This window comes from Microtus ochrogaster, chromosome 6 (genome assembly GCF_000317375.1).
Source record: "Microtus ochrogaster isolate Prairie Vole_2 chromosome 6, MicOch1.0, whole genome shotgun sequence".
Classification (NCBI taxonomy): domain Eukaryota; kingdom Metazoa; phylum Chordata; class Mammalia; order Rodentia; family Cricetidae; genus Microtus; species Microtus ochrogaster.
The window spans coordinates 78,623,349-78,629,468 of NC_022013.1; the positions used below are offsets into that span (position 1 = coordinate 78,623,349).

At 48.5% G+C, this 6,120-nt stretch overlaps 1 protein-coding gene across 1 annotated transcript in view; it reads right to left on the reverse strand.

Annotated features, from left to right (window-relative positions):
* The window catches only part of Hhat (hedgehog acyltransferase), a 245,988-nt gene that overhangs the window by 71,239 nt on the left and 168,629 nt on the right, over positions 1-6,120 (reverse strand). The window lies entirely within an intron of this gene.

A 6,120-nucleotide genomic window follows, 5' to 3' on the forward strand; every position in this document is an offset into this window, starting at 1 on the left:
TCGTGGCAACTGTGCATCTCACAGCTCAGACTACTCAGTTTATGGTAAAGCCATATTTAAAATACTGGTGAAACCATTATTTATACACAGTGGCTAACAGGAGGCCCTCACGAGGTAGGAGTGGGGTGTATAAGAAGGGTAAGGGGGCTGGTCCCAGATTCCCAGGCAAGTGACCCAGAGGCAAATAGAGAGAGGAGCTCTGGACTCACAAGGGTGCTGGACCAATGCCTCACACTCTGCCCCAGGGCATAGCACCCTCAGATACGTCTCCAGGCCTGAGTGACGAGTGCCCACATATGAGAACATGGATTGCGGGAGCTCACCCTCCTCTGCGGTTTCCAAGAGACCACAGGCCTCAGTTTATTCTGGTCATTTCCTCTTTGCCCCAGTTCCCGCCCCCCGGGAGGGGACAAGAGGTCTTCCTGATGTCTTCTGAGACACTTTGCAAGGATCTTTCCCCCTTGACGCACCACGCTTCCCACCTGCCATCCCAGAATCCTGTTGGTTTAGCATTCATACTGCTCATGCGCTACTTCCTTACTGCGGAAGCTTTATTTAAAAGCTTCATTTCTAATAGCAATACTTCTCAGAACAAGACAACAGTAAATAAAGCCAATCAGACCAAAAGATAGATGTCAAAAAACTATGTAGTTGTTTTATTTGAAATAATTTAAACAATGCATAGAATGATGCATATTACTAAGACACTGTGGTGGTCAATAGATATGTGCATTCGATGTTATTGGCTTCTCAAACTTTTTTTCCAGAATTCCGAGGCTAGAATTCAGGACCTTGTGCATGCTGGGAAAGGGCTCCACCATATTCCCAGGCTCCTTCCACACACATTACTATCCTCAGTCGGCACTGTCAATTCCCAGAGAAACCTGGTGCAGGTGTCACCCAATACCTGTGGCTCCCCAAGTACCTCTCACCCCAACCCCTACCCTAAACCCTAATGCCCTCCCAGGGGCTTTGCTTCTCTTCCCCCAGCTCTGGATTCCTATATAACTCAGTTGTTTTGGCCCCATGCCTTCTGGGTCCCCATGTGCTCTCTTGGTCCTGGCCTCTTCTCCTCTCTTCTCTGCCCCCACTCTCCTCCTCTCATGGCCCCGTCTATTCTACTGCCCATGTTAAGTCTGGACCCTTCTAGACGCCTCTGGCCGTTCTCTCCCTCATATCTACAATAAAACCCTTCTCCGCCACATCTTGGAGCAGTCACGCTCTCATTTCACACAGTCACCTCACCATGCACCAGGAAGCTTGCACTTCTTATCCTAGCTGTGAAGGGGTTGACTTTCAGCAGTGCCTGCCGCTAAGCTGTATGCCCAGGTCCTCCTCTGCAGACTCTCGCCTTGACAAAGCTTTATCGGGTTCCTCCAAGAGTCCCACATCTTGGCTTGGTGTTCATGCTTGTCCGGCCTGCACCACCCAATTATAGCAAGAATCCTGCTAGGTCAGTTTAGGGAATGTCCCTCCCCATCCCTTCCGATCCTTTTGCCCTTCCTCGACCACCTTAATTTACCCGGCCTCCTTCCAGATAGAACCCCATTAGGCTGGAGACCAGGGTGGTGGCTCAGTAGGCAAAGCACTTTCAGTGCAAACACAAGAACCCGAGCTCAATTCTCAAACACTCCCTCTCTCCACCAAAAGTGTGATTTCAATGTAATTCCAGGGCCAGGGAAGCGGAGAAGGGTGGTCCTGTGTCTTGCTGCTCTCCTCTGTTTGATAAGTTTAGGTCAGTGAGATACCAGTCTCTAAAAAACAGGTTGACAGCACCTGGGAAATGACACTGAAGTTGACCTCTGGCCTCTACATGTGTACACACACGTCTACATACCTGCACACACGTGTTCCCACACATGGACTATACAAAGAATCCCACCGGGTCTCCCTAAATCCCAGTGCTTCTCTGGTAATTTTCCACTCAGTGGTCCCATGTGCTCTGAGGGTCTGTGTCTCTTACCCTCATGCTCACAACTGAGTCCAGTGTCACTCTGAGCCTTCCTCCACCCCCACATCACAGGCATCGCTGCACGAAACTGCACTCAGCAGCCCCGTGTCCATCAGCCCTTTCCTGTAACGTCTGTCACTCCCAAATGCCTTCCTAGTTTGGATGATAAATCATGCAATCACCTTAGTTAACCCCATTTTATGAGTGAGAAAACAGAGGCTGTGAAGTTAATTCGACCAAGAAACCCATCAAAGAGGAGAAAAGCTGAGGCACAGCCTACACCAGCACACCAAAGCTTGTATCTTTCTTTCAAGGCACAGTGTATACCAGGGCCACCAAAGCTAACGTCTTCCTTGCACCTCTGGCTTATTCCAAACATCCTCTGTCTTTCTCTCTAGTCAGAAAGAATGCTGAAGTCATGTGACAATGGAGCCATCCCAGCAACCAAATTAGTAACTTTGTGTCTAGACATTAAGTGTCTATATATTAAGGCATGTTCCTGAAGGGGCTGAAGATGGCTCAGCTGTGGGCATAATTATTCAATCCCTACTTAAAAAGAAAGACAGAAAACTAAAATAAAATCTAAGACAGGTGGATCACTAGAAAGTTCTCCTGGACTAATAGGTAATTCCTGGGCTAACAGGTAACCTCCTGGACTAATGAGTAACCTCCTGGACTAATAGGTAACCTCCTGGACTAATAGGTTACCTCCTAGACTAATAGGTAACTTCCTGGACTAATAGGTAACCTCCTGGACTAATAGGTAACCTCTTAGACTAATAGGTAACCTCCTGGACTAATGGGTAACCTCCTGGGAAAAGGGAGATCATGCCTCAAAAGCAACCAATAACAAAAATGTGGCTGGCACCTGAGCAACAACATCCAAGGCCATCCTTTGGCTTGTACACACATGTGCATACACACACCTGCACACACATGCACAGGCAATCAATCCTGTTCGTACATGTTCATATGCACACATATACCTGCACACCCATGTGCGCGCACACACATACCTGCACGTGCATGCACAGATAATCTTATGCACACATGAGCATGTACACACAGGGAGTGCTCCTTCTGCTTCCAATATTTACTTAGTAAGCCTCCCAGGCATCCCAGGCATTATAAGACACAAAGACCTAGGGTGTTCTTGCCATGACATGGGCATGCCTGGCTGTGAGGCAACAGCAGGTCCTGCTGTAAGGCTAGATGCCATGGTGCCAGGTACATCAGGAAGGCTTCACAATGTGGGAGAGTTGGGTGTGGGGAAAGACCAGTGGAGTGCAGGAACTGGACCACGGAGTGTCCTCCTTTGGTGAGGAATCGAGGAAGACTTTCTCTAAGCAGAGGGGAGGTTGGGTGCTGCTGGAGGGACACCTAGGAGGAGGGGGCAGTGAGCCTGAGGAGGACACCTGCAGGAGCACAGGTCTTACTTGGAGCTCTGCTGCCCCCTAGAGGCTGCTTGCTTATCAGTGTGTAATAGGGACAGGATCTGGGCTGGAATCTAGATAGTTTGACTGTAGCTGAAGGAAACATTGCAGTATCTACAAACCTGTTTACATACCAAGACTGTATGCACTAAAGAAAAATAAGCCTAAAATGCCAGAAAACCCAGTAAAGAATAAAAGCCTGTCATGCCTTCCACCAGTGAGACTTGGTATTGGGTCCAAACCCGAAGGGACATGCCTGCAAACTTGGGGTGCTGAGGTGGCAACTCCTTCCCCATGTGTGACTATTTTAAACCATACAATCTTACTCTGCCTTTGAAAATGACAAATGACCAAAAACAGTCTCTGAAAATTCTTTATATTCCAGGAATTCAGATAGTGTGGGTCCCCAAGGACACAAAACTTCTTTGTTCCAAACCAGAAAGGGGGGGGGTAGAATCTTCACGCTTCATTTTGGGAAGACAGTGGGTTTGGCAAGAAGAGGGAACGGGAGACTCTCTTTAATACCTTCCACCAGCCAGGCTCTGTGATCAAGGAGAGGCATGTCTGCCTCAGAAATGTACAGGCACCACCCAGATGAGCTGCACAGCCGCTGAACCCCCAGTGGAAGGCACACTCAGCACAGCAGAAACACCGAGTGTCGGGGAGTAATGCCTGATGCTGCCTGGCCAGGCTGCAGGGAATGCTGACACAGATAGGCACCTCTGCAGGTGCCACCCTTATGCAAAAAAACATCTCACAGAATTAACACAACGTGGATGCCCCAAACAGCAGAAGCTATCTACAACAGGTAGACAGCAGTCACCATGCTTGCCCTGACCCAGTGCCCATGCCAGGCGCTTTCTGCATACTGCAGACAGTTACTGAGACAAGTTTCAGGGAGACAATGACAAGCTTGCCTTGCCGCTGAGAGGCCCAGGTGAAGCCTGCTGTGTTTTCATCACCATCGTCACAGTAAGAGTCGTCCTCAGTGGCAAATGTCTCCCTTATTTAATCAGGTTGCAGATTATTCCCCATAGACGTATCTACTGGCCTTTTTTGAGACATGGCCTCTCCCTGTAGCCCCAGCAGGCCTCAAACTCACGGCAATCTTCCTGCCTCGGTCTCCCCAGTGCTGGGGTTACAGGTATATGATACCATGCAACTGTCTTTTATTAACTAGTCTTGCTGGGGAAAAATATTCTCCTTTATAAAGATGAGTGTTGTGGAAATTCATTCAGCCGATATAGCCTTTGGGGTTACCGGACTTAGGGGCATGGTCTTCTGTCTGCAAGGAGGGGGCTCTCGCTGTCTCTTGACTGGTGGTCTGAGTTCTGTTCACAGCTCCCAGCGACCACAGAGCAGAGGACCGTGGGAGGTTTCTACCCTTATTGTGAGGTTTCCTGAAATAAACATTTGTTATCCTTTATTCCGGGCTCTTGTGGACCTCCTTACTTAAGCCTTCCTTAAATGTGCATCCACTAAAGCATTCAAGACAACTCCAGAGGCACCAAAATGCAGCAATGCCACGCTAGGCAATGAAAGCAAAGCAACAACGCCCTCTCGGGTTAACTTGCCCAGGAACAACCCCACACGGCACTCTTCACTTCTCTCCCTGCGTCTGTTGTCTGTGGTCACAGGCTGACCTGTGGTCTGTCTGCTGTGCGAGTGGGAAGCTATTCTGTTAGCTGTGTCTGTGTGCTGTGCCTCTCCTGAGCCAAGACTTTGCTCTGTGTTTACTGACGAACACAGAAAACCTGTCACGGGAATGAAACGAGGGATTCTTGATAGAATCTTCAACGGAGCTTTAGAGGGAAAGAAGTTGCCTCGCTGACCCCCACTGACCCTGACTACAGTCATTATCAAGCTGCATCTACATTGCTTGCAATATTTATGGTAGACTTTGTTTTATGGCTGCTTTCAGTCTGTTGGCTGCTTCCAGCAAATGATCTCCACAATAAATACACACACAATATTCTTGGCCGGGGCATGGAAGAGTACATAGTCTAAGATTAAAGCTATGCACTTGCCCAGGTTGTAAAAGCTGATTGCGTGGGAACTCTAAGGTAAGCGAAGTTGGTTGTATTGTTCTCTTCAAGGTAAGTTAAATAGCCTGAGTACACAGTAGGCTAGTGGGTTAATTACACAGTCTGAAACGATCTCAAGACATATAATTAACTTTACTGCAAGGTCCAAGAAAAGTTCAGAGTCTTTGGGGTTGAGGGATTTTTCAGAACAATGGATCACCACAGACGTGTTTGGGCTGTGAACTCCATTAGCTACTATTGAGGGCAGTGTCAGGGGTCAGAGGTATAACATTCGTTATTGGACAGAACAAATGATTACCCTCAGAGATACGTGCTACAGTGGCCAGGCTGGCACCCTGAAGATGTCCTGTCCGTCAGGAGTGGGGCATAGGAAGTCAGTGGGAAGGGGGGTCTATGCCTGTGAGCAGATCCCGTGAGGAAAAGACGTCTGTCTCTACCTCCCCCGTGCCCACCACAAAGAACACCTCACAGATATGCCTGCATCGGGAACAGGGTGAGAAGACCATGCCTGTCCCTGTTGGTCTTAGAACTAGTCTGTTTTCTACCTTCCCCAGGAAGTGCCTTTTGAATGTTCTAACTTTCTCTTTGCCCTAGAGAGTCACAGTGTGGGTGCACTGCTTCCTGAAAATGTCTTCATGGGGCACGGCTTTTCTGGTATGTCTATCGTTTCAGCTAAATTCCAAGATTCCAA